At 39.8% G+C, this 14,730-nt stretch overlaps 1 protein-coding gene across 1 annotated transcript in view; it reads right to left on the bottom strand.

Moving 5' to 3' along the window:
- The window catches only part of lepr (leptin receptor), an 87,009-nt gene extending 84,681 nt beyond the window's left edge, over positions 1 to 2,328 (bottom strand). The window contains 1 exon segment of the mRNA XM_033029136.1: positions 2,140 to 2,328. The gene's annotated coding sequence lies outside the window, so the exon portion shown is untranslated.
- Between the last annotated feature and the right edge of the window lie 12,402 nt (positions 2,329 to 14,730).

The following is a 14,730-nucleotide window of genomic DNA, read 5'->3' as shown; positions in this document are numbered from 1 at the left end:
TAGAGAGGAGAGAAATAAGTTTTGAGGATGGAATGGTTTTTTGGGAGAGTAAAGAGAGAGGTTGTGAGCAGAGAGATGTTTTAAGAAGGGGATAGGCATTTGAGGAGAGAGACAGACAGATGTTAATTGTGTGGAGAACTGGAGAGGTTCCATGCCATTACTGGCAGAATGTGGAAGAAATGAAGTACTACCAGAAAGAAAGAAAGGTTAAAAACTGGGAGCAACTGTTCTAATGTATTTTAGGGAAGCAACGATCTTGTGGTGTCTGAAAACCAAATCTCATTCAATGTAAACATTTCCAATGAAATTGAAAATCAAGTAGAAACAGATGTAACATTTTTTTGTGCGTTCAAATGGAAATTAAGGACAAGCATATCATGATTTGACAAGGGAGTAGAGTTGTATAGAAGCTGTGGGTAAAATTGAAAATTGGAATGAGTCAACAATTAAGAACTTTAAATTACACACCTAGATGGATTGTTTGAACCCACTCTTACCTGCCCCAGCAACTAATCATCTCATGTTACAGGTGGGAAAATATCTTCATAATAGATTTCAAGCAGTTGAAAATTACAACACGTATCAAAATCTGTATTAAATGTAACCCCCTCACCTACCACATCATTTAGTAGATAAACTCTATCTTCAACCTCTCGCAGTTTATCCAGCGAAGAAAGATGGGAAGGACATGGTAAGAAATTAATGCAAAAATGAAAAGTAGTAAAGGGGCTGGATTGCAATCCTCAAGATTTCAGCCAGCCCATGGTTTACTGAACATCGAGCCTTAGACCTCATTAACATAACATCAATAAGCTATTCACGGCCATTCCCATTGGAAAATCCAGTTGAACCCAGCCCGAACCAGGGAGGTCTTTGGGAGAGTGATGGGATGAGGTGAGGGCCAACAGTGGCCAGGAGCACAGGGATTAATATATAAAAGACTCCAAGGATCAGTCCAAGGACTACTTCTTCCGTTTCAGTCTAACTGCAGGAGACAGAGAGAATGATTAGCCCGACCAATGCCAAATTTAAAGCAGCGGCATAAAGCCGGCATTCAGGCCATGATTTTCCAATCTAAATTACCCGAGAACTATTTCCATTGGGATCCTGAACATTTGGAATTCATTGACTTTCAATATGACAATGGCTTTATACGTTAATACCAATGAGACACCCTCAACAAAAGGGTGGAACTGATAAGAATCAATTTATCTCGCATAAATATATCCAAACTTCAAACTAAAAGCACACTCTACACTAGCACTCCTCTCCCCACCACTCTCGGGGTCATTCTTTGTTCATTGTGAAGGCAGGCCGAGTTATCAACTTGCTTGGAAATATTTGCTCAACTTTTTCCAGCGTTGGGAGTTGGCATGTACGTGCTATCTTCTGCAACACTTCCAGTCATTCGTTTGGTCTCCTTCAGGATCCCGAATTGCATTCGGTCATCTACCGCTAAAATGCACTAAAACTGACTTTCAACTACTGCAAATAAATTAAAACCACGCTTTAGTCTCGAGCAAAGATCATAGGATCTTTGGTTTGGTCTCGAGTTTGTTTTTGACCGCTTGTGCCCTGCTAATGTTTCAATTTAAAGCGGGCGGGATCTTTTAGGCAAAGTACTCGGCTAAACTTCAGTCTGCGAACACACACTAGCGGGACAGGCATGGGAGGGTGGAAGAGGCACTGTGCCGCTGGCCAGCTCGCAGTGGAGAGCAGATGTCTTGGCCCTTTCCCCGCGGGCAGAGAAACAAGCGGTTTGTGCCATCCATTTCCCTGCAATTAGTGTTCCTCGAAATTTAACTTCGCCAAACACCGCACGTACTTAATTTGGCATTAACAGGTAGAAAGCCACGCCGACTTTTTTTATAATTTTGGAAGACCAAACTGGATTCTTCGAAACGTCACCCATTCCTTCTCTCCAGAGATGCTGCCTGGCCCGCTGAGTTACTCCAGCATTTTGTATCTAAACTAGAATCAGTTAAATGTAATCCCAGCTCGTTTCGCAACAAGTAAACTTTCCGATTTCGCCTCCCCTTCATGCACCGGTAAATGGTATTGCAGATTCCGTCCACTCGCTCCCTACTAATACAGCTCTCTCCGAAAGTACACGGGAGCAGTCTCTAAAAAAAAACTTACATGCCGCAGCCCTTATCCCAACTTCTGTCAAAGCTTTACAGACAGTTTCATTGCAAGAATCACTCTGCAAACATAATGACATATGTGGCAGATGCCCATGCCTGCACTGGCTCTGCAAGTGTCTGGCGGGCGGGATCGGCGGCTGGCGTTACTGCCCCTGGACTGTGGAGAAAGACAGCGAGCCTTTGCTCTTACCTCACGGCAGCGGAGCAAGCAGAGCCCAGCCCAGCCCAGCCCGTGACTGGCCGCCCGCAGCCTGCCCGTGGTCCCTGCTCACTGACGTTAGTTCACACGTGGCTGCTGCTGCTCCCCGATAACCTCATCCCCGGCACTAAGCAGCCTCGGCTCTAACAGCTCCGCGTTGACAAGGATGGGAAGGTGAGTGCTGAGTAATATAGCGAGGGGGCGGCGTCACACTGAGGGGCCAGAGATGGGCAAGTGCATGAGTCCAACACCCTTGGGAAGAGCAGACATTCGGGGCACAGGCAGGCAGGGGCACTGACGGGTCGGTGCTGAGACATCTTCGGGCAGATAGAACAGGATGAGTCAAAGGATGAAGGAGACAGACCGGAGCAAGTGGGCGCTTGGGATGAGAAGAAATAGGCAGGACCTGGTCATCCGAAGTGTGTCAATGTCAAGGCAAGAAACTCAACGAGCGTGTAGAAAATTGTGTCACAAACACATAAGCTTTTAGGAAGTGCTCAAAACTCCTGATGACAGAGTTTTGTGTAAACTTCTGATCCGTGTGTAGGAAGGAACTGCAGATGCTGGTTTACACCGAAGATAGACACACAAAGCTGGAGTAACTCAGCGGGTCAGGCAGCATCTCTGGAGAAAAGGAATGGGAGACGTTTCGGGTTGCGACTTTTCTTGAGAGGGGAAGAGACAGACCCTTCTTCAAACAGACCTTTCTTTGAGGCTGAAGAGGGGTCTCGACCCGAAACGTCGCCTGTTCCTCTTCACCAGAGATGCTGCCTGGCCCGCTGAATTACTCCAGCATTTTGAGACTGCCTTGATCTCAAGCATCAATTGGGCACCCGCGCCTGGGATATTCACACAACCGATTTTGAACTTAATTATTTTAGAAAATCGTTATAAGAATGAAATTACGCAGTGAAGTGCAACAGACACAAGTCACAAATATTGCAGGCGCAGAAGTAGAGAGATCACAGAAATCCTGCGAATAATTTGGTCAGCACTCGCCCATAAAACGGGGTGGAAAAGACACAAATGCATTCAGTTATAGACAAGACTTCCCTGACACCAGTCTGAAGAAGGGTCTCGACCCGAAACGTCACCCATCCCTTCTCTCCAGAGATGCTGCCCGTCCCGCTGAGTTACTCCAGCATTTTGTGTCTACCAGCCAGTTATAGCTCGGATTCGGAGCAAAATGATTACATAACGGATCAGAAGATTACACAAAATTCTGACATCAGGGGTTTCGAGCACTTTTAAAAAGCTTATGTTTTTGAGACAATTTTCTAATAGCAAAAGCTCCCCCAAATTCATATCCAGTTCTCCTTTAAAAAAAAACTATTACAGGAACAACGTTTCCACCACGGTTCCCAACGGAGTATTTCATTGTACATTCGGCACTTTTAAATATTTTTATTAATATCAGTAGGTACTTTGGTCCACTTATTTGAAAAATACCAGTTTGATAAATGCAGTTTATATTCATGTTAGACACACATCTGATTCCAATTACCAAAACTTTCTTCCACAATAATCTGCAATCACGGTGCTAAACTTTCCCCAAGACATGGCAATAATCTTGTAATTTTTCCAATCTTTTTGTACATAGCATTCAGAAATTGGAATGCTACTTGATTTTCATTGACACAATACTAAATCTATGTTTCATACAACATGCAACAAGGATTTAGTGCTGACAAGTTTCAGGACTATGAAGAAATTGGCACTTTCCGTTTCCTTTCAAGGGTCTGAAGCAATCTTAGTTATTAAAAAAAGGAAAAGGGGGCCTCCCTCAGTTGGTACTGTGCCATCGAATTACAAAATGATATGGGCACAAAAGAAGGCCATTGTGCCTTTTATTAAAAGAACCCAGTATAATCCCACTCTGCTCTTTATTCCCGAGCCCCATATTTGTTTTCCCTGTAAAGTATTCATCCAATGTTGAGCATTAGTAGAGCATAGAGCATAAAACAGTACAGCACAGGAACAGGCCCTTCAGTTCACAATGTTTGTGCCAGACCTGATGTCTGATTAAACTAATCTCCTCTGCCTGCATATGATCCATATCCCTCCATATTCATTTGACTATCTAAAAACCTCTTAAATACCACTATCATATCTGCCTCCACCACCACCTCGACAGTGTGTTCCACACACCTACCACTCTGTGTAAAAAAAAACCTGCCACATGCAGCTTCTTTAAGTTTGCTCCTCTCTCTTTAAAACTATGCCCACTCTTTGACATTTCCAAAAGAAGCTTCTGATTGTCCACCCTATCTATGCCCCTCATAATTTTATATACCTCTATCAAGTCTCCCCTCGGCCTTCGATTCTCCTGAGAAAACAATCCACGTTTGTCCAACCTCTCCTTATAGCTAATACCGTCCAATCCAGGCACCATTCCGGTAAGCCACTTCTGCACTGTCTCCAAAGCCTCCGCATCCTCTCTGTAAAGGGGCGACCAGAACTGCACACAATACTCCAAATGGGGCCTAACTGAAGTCCTCCAACTGCAACTTGACCTCCTGACCACTGAAGGCAAGCATACCATGCGCCTTCTTTACAACTGTTACTACTTATGTTGCCACCTTCAGGTCGCTATGGAATTGGACCCCATCATCCCTCTGCACATCATTGCTGTTAAGGGTCTTGCCATTAACTGCAAACCTTCCCCCTACATTAATAAGGTTGTTTTCATCGGTCTTTAAGGTACACCATCCAAAATCAGAACTGTTGCATTTAATTTAAACATTGCAAGATTGTGTCTTTTAGCTAACAAACATTCTGGAGATTCTTCTTGCTTTAATAAATCCATTCTTGATTTGAAATCTCTAAACCTACCCAACTTTAACAACAAATTTTGAGACTTGTCCAGTCTTTCCTCCTCACTGATAACTGTTTCATAACTTGATACCAATCGTGGAAGATATATGCATTTTTTGTTGACATTGTTTTTTCCTGTATTGTGGTGTCCGAAATTGAACACTACTTAGACTTAGCCAATACGTTAACAAGATTTATCATATCATCCTATTCTTTCAATAATAAAATGTTTTTATAAATATAATATTTCTCATTCAATCACTCTTTGCTGTTTGCGGACATTTCTGAATAAACCAGGCTGCCATGTTTCCTATATTTTAATAGTAATTACACTTTTCAAGTTTTTTATTTATTTCAGAGCAACCACTGATCATAACTTTTTTTTTCAAATGCAGATGCTGGAAATCTGAAATAAAAACAGAAGATAGACAGATCAGACTGCAATTGTGGAAAGAGAAAAAGAATGAGCATTTCAGGCAGGAGACCCTATTCAGGATGCGGAAAGATGACAAAAATGTGGATTTAAGTCGGACTAAGTAAATATCAATGAATGAATGAGGCCAGACTTATCATTGAAGATTGAGGGGCGACCTAAAACAAGTACCGTATATAAAATAGTCAAACCCTTTTCCGAGCACAGAATAGTCATATACTAGAAGGCATGGCTTTGAGGTGAAAAGGCGAAGGTTTAAAGGAGATTTGCAAACATATAAAATAGTAAGTTGTCAGTACGCACTGCCAAGGGAGGTTATTGATGCAGATATGCAAGTGACATTCAAAAGGCATTTCGACAGACACAGGAACAGACAAAAGTACCTTGTTTATCATTCTTTTTCAGTTCTGATGAAATGCTAACTGTTTTTCTTTTCATGGTTACTGCTTGATCCACTGAGTATTTTGGAATGTACTGTCAATGTCATAAAAGGCACTACATGGATGACGTTTTGTGTTTATATAGTTTGTATGCTGATTTTTCTCCCTTCCACTTTTCAAGACATTAAGAGCTTCAAGAAAAGCATTTCTTAAAAGTGGAGGAGCACCATCCAAACCATTGAAACACACCATGTAAACCACTTTTGACTTTCTAGAAAATAGGCATAGGATATTAGTTTAATGATTTGAATACTCTTAAGGATACCAAGATAATTCCATTGCTCTTGGTTAACCATGAAAACACAAATTTAAAATCAGTTATTGTTGATGGCCTATCCGATTGAATCTATAGCACCGACCGAATGCTTGCAGAGGTACTTGTAAATATTTTACCATAATCAGGCTTAATATTTCTTTTTTCATTATAAGTACTGATTTCGCTCTAGATTTTTCTCGTCAAGAGATTGCCATAAGGATCACGGGATTGACATAAGAATCTACAAGCAAGAGACACGAATGAAAGATGTTGCATTAATATGGCACCATTCACATCGCAATTAATCTTCTATCAATAATACGAATCTGCAGATGTGCGCAATGGGATACAGTAGAAAGTAGAGATAGTGGCTAAACTTTCCATTTAGGCAACATTTCAAATAAATATAGGCTGACCCACCCCATTACATATTCTCCGAGAAACCTTAAAAAATTAGAGATTGAAGATTAGACAATAACATTGGACTTACAAGAGAATGAACTGCCTACTTTGCTGTAGAAGTAGTTATACTTCTTAATAAATGTGTGCAGAGGGAAGAGATGATTCTACAAAGAAAATAATAATATGAGAGGCAAGCTATTCAGTCATTGTCCATTTCATTCAAATAGTAATTGTCTCCTTTATACATGCCACCTGTGTACTGGATATTACTTGTGTAGCCAGTGAAAGGGTAGTCAAATGCATTAATCCATTCATGATGTTTCAACATGACTTCATTCAACAGCAGGATTGCATATTGAGTTTCTTCCCAGCCATAGTAATTTTAAAATAAATAGTTGCAAGACAAACGACAAGTTTTATTTATGTTTAATGAAGTAAAAGGAGCCAGAATGTTGAATGGAATTTCTGCATTGAGTGTCAGCTGTGACATCATGGATTATTGAGCCAGAATGGCTCTCATTCATCCTCAGAACAACAACAAAAGACGCCCTATTTAAACTTCAGCTCAAAATCCGGACATTTCAATGTAGTGAAATGGGACTAGCTTAGATGGGGTATACTGGTCGGCATGGGCGAGTTGGGCTGAAGGGCCTGTTTCCATGCTGTATGACTCTATGACACTATGACCTGCTCTTGCTGCAATAGGAGGCCAATGTTTGGAAAGATATCTGGTCTGTTGAGGGGAATCTCATTAGATTATCTCAATTGGAAAGCCAGTCATGATTTTTTTAAAAAGGCTAACCTGAGACCAACATGGCATTTAATATTTACATTTGTATGGATTAAAACATATTGATTACAATCACTTCTCTGGGCATTTGTCCTTTTTGTGTAAAGTACAACAGTTTAATGGCAACAGCACCTCACATTTTGCTTGGGTAGCTTGCATCCCAGCGGTATGAACATTGATTTGTCTAACTTCAAGTAGCCCTTGCTTTCCCTCTCTCTCCATCCCCTCCCCCTTCCCAGTTCTCCTACCAGTCTTACTGTCACCGACTACATTTTATCTTTCTACCCCCCACTCCCCTGACATCAGTGAAGAAGGGTCTCGACCCGAAACGTCACCCATTCCTTCTATCCAGAGATGCTGTCTGTCCCGCTGAGTTACTCCAGCAGTTTGTGTCTACCCTTGATTTTTTCCAGCATCTGCAGTTCATTCCTACACAGTTTAATGTTTAATGTCTGTTCTCTGAATACAAAGTGGCTGTTGCTTCCTTTGGAAAGATCGACATTCAGCTTAAGCCACAAAGTGATGTCACTGTTACTTACCATCCAGGTAATGTTATTAGATATGATCTGTTTGCTGTTAGCAATTAGATATTCACCTTGTTATATTTAGATGAACCCTGGTCATTTACAAATACCCAACACCTGTGAGACAGATCTGAAAGGTATATTATACACATGACTGTAGTTTACCTCATTAAGCAAACTTGCCATTTACAACAGGGGTTCCCAAACATTTTTTAAAAGGTGCTATTAACAAAAATGTACTCACCCTCCTACTTCTGATGGGGGAATGATTCTTTGACAGTGCAATTTACATGCTTGCTTTTCATTGGCCAAGTGGATGGTGTCTCGGGTCATATTAGAGAAAGCAACGCACAGTCAAGGTACTCAGATACTCCTGATTTGTCAAACCTCAACCGTGAAAATACCTGTTCACAAATCCTCATGCTGCCAAACAAGGTAAAGAAGCCCCATACGATTTTTAACACATGAAAACTTGTCACTTAGGTGGTGCTTTGTGAATGCAATCAAATCAATAGGAACCTGAGGATAAACTTTTTCACACAAAGGGTTGTGTGTGTATGGAATGAGCTACCGGAGGAGATATTTGAGGCAGGTACTATCACAATGTTCAATAAACATTTAGGCAAGTACTTGAATAGGATATGTTTAGAGGGATATGGGCCAATCGCAAGCGTGTGGGACTAGTGTAAATGATCATGTTAGTCGGCATGGGCAAGTTGGGCCGAAGGGCCTGTTTCCATGCTGTATGACTCTTATAACTATTACATGCTGGCTCTAGTCAGTTTAAGACAGGAGGCTTCCATGTCTGCTGGGTATCACAAAGTTCTTTCACAGACCAGTCATTTTCAGTCATCAATATACAGATTTCAATACACAGCTCTTGGGAATGCTCTGTCACCACTGAGCCACTAAACGGCATCATAGGAGAGCAATTTGCTGCACCTGCACTCAGTGGTAATTGTTTCACTAATAACAATACCCGTCACTTTTCTTGGTGCAAAATATTAACAAACAGCTAATCTCCCAAAACGATTGGGTGGGGGGGGGGGGGAGGAGGGGGGACTCTATTTGAAACGCAGCATATGGTTAGAATAAAAAGAGCGTTTGGCAACCAGAGTTAATTATATTTAGAGGTTTGTAGCCTGTGCTTTGCACGTACAACTGAGATTGACTCATAACAATTAAAAAGATCAATTAACCCACAAATTCTGACTGAAATAGATCTATTTTTGAACAATATCTCCACTAATAAATATCACGAAATTTAACTCACCTGATAAAGACCAAGTCTAAAAAAAAGTTAACTAATTAGTATCTAAAATAAGGCTCGAAAAACGTGTAGGAGAATAAATATTCATGTTAAAGTACCTATTAAATGAATGCCCCTTAGCTATACCGATGTGGTCAAATGTATTGGTTTGAGCAAATCTAATTAAAACATTTAAAGTAAAAACTTACATTCCAAGTGCACTCGAAATCTTGCTGGAATGATGCATGTTTGCAAAGCGAAATGACCTGGATTCAGAGAAGTACATGCATGGCAAGTATTAGCGGAACAAAAAAAATGGAAGTATGAATATTGATTTCTCTAACTACAAGTAACCCAGGCTTTCCCATTCCCTCTCTCACCTTACAATCACTAAGCACACTACAAAAAAGAGCTATTCGTATAGTAAACAATGTAGGATATCATGAACACACCAATATACTGTATTTAAATTACACACCTTAAAGATTAAGGATCTGGTAGAATTTAAGACTGCACAAATAATTTATAAAGCAACAAATAAACTGCTACCTGTAAACATACAAAAACTGTTCAAAGACAGAGAGGGGGGGTTATAACTTTAGAGGGAAACTAAACTTGAGATCATATTGCTCGGACCAATGCTCGGACCAATTTAAAAAGTATGTGTATTTCCATTTGTGGGGTGGTTTTGTGGAATGGTCTTGACGAAACGATTAAACAAAGTATGAATATAATGCAATTTAAAAAAATGTACAAAAGATATATCTTTGAAAAGTACAGTAATGAGGAAGGAGAATGTAAATCTCACAGATGTTAATGGTGCGTGTTCTTTTTGTACTTTTCTTTTTTTGTTCTTTTTTTCTTAATAGCTTGATTGGAGTAGTTTTATTTGAATTGTCTGTTTAGTTTATTTTATTGAATTTTGTATTTGTTAATGGTGAAGAATGGGGGTAGGACTTGACAAGCGTAGGCTTCTTCCTATCCCTTCTAGAACGAGTCTAATGTGTATTATGTTGAAATTGGCTTTTGATTTTTTAATTTATGTACATATATGTTATGTATATGTGTATATGTGTATATGTATGTATGTATATATGTACATGTATATGTATGTATGTGTGTATGTATTTATGTATATATATATGTATATATATAATTTTCCTTCAAAGAATGATATCTTTTATTTATTCATTTTCATTTTTTCTTTTCTTCTTTTTTTTTTAATCGTTCGAAATAAAAGATATCATTCATTCATTCTATCCCTCCCCAACCCAAATCGCACCAGCTTCTCGTTTTCACCCAAAAACTGTCAACAATGGCCTGTTTATTTTATCATAGTTACTTTTTTGCATATCTTTCAATCATTCTTCTTTATCTCTCTACATCATCACTCGTTTCCCTCTACCCTAACTAGTCTGAAGAAGGTCTCGACCCGAAACGTCACCTATTCCTTCTCTCCAGAGATGCTGCCTGTCCCGTTGAGTTACTCCAGCTTTTTGTGTCTATCTTAAAAAAAAAAAAATAGAAGCTGACAAACCAGGTTCTGAAATGAAATTCAAGCTTGTATGAAACTAGTCGTCTCCAGAGATCACACCGACATTCACAACCTCATCCGTCACACTCAACACCGATCGATATTCGGCTGCTTATCCCACTGGCAGAGAGCGAGCAATAGAATAACGCAAATACCAACATCGAGGCAATACCCTTTGTCTATTGTTTCGAGAAGAACTAAATACAGATTATAAGCATTTTATATGTTTTGTATATCTGCAGACTCACCGTGGCTTCTCAAAAGGCGTGCGACATAAATGCAACTTTGGCGTACTTTGAAGTAACAGAGAAAGAACAATCCACACTGCAGCTGTTTAACAATGATCACTGAAGGGTTAACGTACAGCACCGTGATCTCTCGCCCTATTCTTATCCCCAAACATTTTCTCCTTAAAGAAAAAGTTAATCACGTTGACGTTACAAGAAATGTCAGAAACTGCGGACTGTTGTAGTAAAAATCATTAACCTTAGGTATTCACTGTTGAAACAGCCAGTCTTACCCCTGCCTGTTTGGCAGTCAATGCAATCCATGGCATTTGGGCCGGGAGACAGGGATATTTGGGTATGAGTGGCAGATGTAACATATGCTTAAATATCCATAATGTTTTAAATCTGTTTAAAATATGCGGCGTCAGACTTTAGATTCCTTTAGGGATCTAAAGGAAAACCCTTCCTTTAGGAGGGTTTACTCCACTGATGCTTTAACAACTTTCCTGGTCTTATTTCAAAACACATTCAGGTAAAATAAATAAACTACGAATACTGGAAATGTGAAACTAAAACAAACTGCTGGGAACAGGCAACAGCTGCCGCAGTATTTTACGAGAAGGCGGGTTAAAGTTTGGACGTGTGGATTCTTCATCAAAACTAGAAAGCGGATGACAAGCGACTCTACTATGGAACTCTGCGTGTGAATTAGGAAGAACGTTAGAAAGAAACGAAAACTTTTTGAGAATGTGTGCTGTATCCCAGCGAAGATATTTAAATCATAAAAGCAGTTGTTAAAGTAGTTAGACAGCAGATGTATTGGGAGGCAATGGAAGGAAAGTGTAAATGTTGAAACGTGAAAATAAAATGTGCTGCTGAAAACATTCGATTACACCTTAACAATATCAACTCCGAATACCCAATCCTGATATAGGACCTCGACCTGAAATATCGATCGTCCCTTTATCTCCACTGGTGTTGCTCGACCTATTGAGTTCTTCCAGCAGTTTTTTTTGTTCCAAGTTTCAGCATCTGGATTCTCTTGTGTCCCCTTAACGATATCAACTTTTCATTTCCACATACTTCTCTGCTAAAGGTTTTACTTTTCCATTGTTCGCTGTGTTGATGGAACGACGCTTGAGCATTTTAATTATCCTGATATGTTCAAGGTGACACCTAATAATCGGATCGAGACGAAATATTCTTCCATCTGCCTGAATACTGTGTTAGTTTTAAATTAGAACAAAGGCTCCATAAGGAGCACAGCAGTAAAATATATGATGTGCACCAGTCTGCCTTTCTTCTTCCACAGCCACCACCCCCGTCCCCACCCGTGCAGCCCCCTTCAAAAAAACTTGATTCTGAAAATTAAAAATACAATCAGAAAATCTTTAAGTTCTGAGGTAGGGACTTCAATCCGAAGCATTCATTCTATTATTCTTTCCCCGAATGCTGCCAGGCCTGTTGTGTTCCCCCAGTTCTACATTTACTCCTTTCTATCAGAGCTACATTTTGCACACAATAAATGATTGTTATCACATTAATGAAATTATCCGCAAACATTTACCGAGGCTGGAAGGTGGGTGTTCCATTGATTCAGCATTTGATGTGCTGATATCAGTAGCAATAATGACACTCTTTAAAACGTGTGGAAAAATTGTGCAGCAGCTTCAACTGAAGGGCATATGCGTGGTTCAATGCCCACATATGAAATCTGCTATCAAATGACACCATTCCATGATTACCTCTGTGAAACAATATCTTACTAGTCTTGTTGTGTAGATGCTTCCATTCACGTGGTTGCTGTTATTTGCATTTGAACAAAACTCACTGCACAAAAGTATATTTTAATGAAATGATTGTTAATTACTGGCAATCAAAATCCTCATCACTGCAAATTAAATACATTGGAGGCTTATTTCAGTTATTAATTGGTGCTGCACGTTAGATTTTTTTTTTAAAATCTTTTTTCTTGTGTTATTCTTTTGCTAAAATTAGTCTTTTCCTTTTTAATTTTTCAGCATCTGATTTGATATTGAATTCACCCACTCTGGTTTACAATTCTTTCTGCGCAATTCTCAAACCTGCAATCCAATAAAATTAAGGGATAAACATTTGCCGACCCCAACTACACCATTATCAACTCACACTTTCCGTGATCGGTCACAATATATTGTGAAAATACCTACAGGTTTAATGGACAACACATGCCCTACTGCAGTAAAATCTAGGCCATGAGGCAATCCAAGAGATTAATTTAGAGATAAAGCATGGAAACAGGCCCTTCGGCCCACTTAGTCCGCGCCAACCAGCGATCCCCGTACACTAGCATTATGCTCTATACTAGGGACAATTTACAATTTTTACTGGCCAATTAACCTACAAACCTGTATGTCTTTGGAGTGTGTGAGGAAACATGAGCACCCGGAGAAAGCCCACGCAGTCATAGGTAAAATGTACAAACTCCATACAAAAAAACCCAGCCGTAGTCAAGATCAAAACCGGGTCTCTGGTACTGTAAGGCAGCAACCCTACCACTGCTGAACTGTGCCACCCTGACACTGTTAATTTCTTCCTTCTTTGTGTGCTTATGAGCGATTCCAATTTATACCCAGCTCTTATGGTCCCCATAGTATGGATAATTTCTTGCTTGGTGTATTTGTACACGCATATTTATAAATATATATGTGTGTGTGTGTGTGTGTGTGTGTGTGTGTGTGTGTGTGTGTGTGTGTGTGTGTGTGTGTGTGTGTGTGTGTGTGTGTGTGTGTGTGTGCGCGCGTGTGTGCGCGTGTGTGCGCGTGTGTGTGTGTGTATATTGAATAATATTTTATTTTTCAGTTAAATTCAGTCATACAGGTACATGATAATATTGCACGTCTAAATGAATAGTATCCAATATGATTAAGAGACTTTAATTCTTTTGTTGTACTTGCATTCATAGTCTTACATTAAAACAAGCCCAACTTGCCCACATGACCAACATGCCCCATCTGCATTAGTTCCACCTGCCTATGTTTGGCCTATATCCTAACCTATCCTATCCATGTCCTTGTCTAAAGGTTTTGATGTTAAAGATTGTGATGATACCTGCCTCAACTACCACCGCCGGCAGCTTGTTCCATACAGGCTCCTATTAAATCTTTCTCCCCTTACCTTAAACCTATGCCCAAGAAACTTCACAGACTAAATATGCTCTACTCAGAGAACAGTCCAGGATTAGTTGCTGGATTAGAGTACATCTTGCTCAAAACTTAAAATTTTAAGTTATTTGCACCTGAATTATATGAGTAAGATGCATTTGAAAATCAATGGGTACACACCTTAACATGAAGGCTACCATTTCTAGTTCAAGTCTTCCCCATTGTGAAATTGGAGTCTTGGTCAGAGTCCTCAGCATATTGTGGGAAATCAAGGATTCTAAAACTGCAGCTAGACACAGAAAACTGGCGTAACTCAGCGGGTCAGACACCATCACTGGAGAAAAGGAATGGGTGACGTTTCGGGTTGAGACCCTTTTTCAGACTTTTAACAAAAAGGACCAAGGGAACAACATACATCATTGTAAAGCATATTAGTAAACTTAACAGTAATTGCTGCTCATTCACCATACACTTCAACATCTGGGTCATAATATTATACCTTCCTCCTTCGTACATTTTAAAAGATTAATCACATTTAATTAGCATGCAAATAAAATATTTGCCAGGTTAATCAA

This window comes from Amblyraja radiata, chromosome 10, assembly GCF_010909765.2.
Source record: "Amblyraja radiata isolate CabotCenter1 chromosome 10, sAmbRad1.1.pri, whole genome shotgun sequence".
Lineage (NCBI taxonomy): Eukaryota > Metazoa > Chordata > Chondrichthyes > Rajiformes > Rajidae > Amblyraja > Amblyraja radiata.
This window is presented reverse-complemented; position numbering and strand designations above follow the sequence as displayed.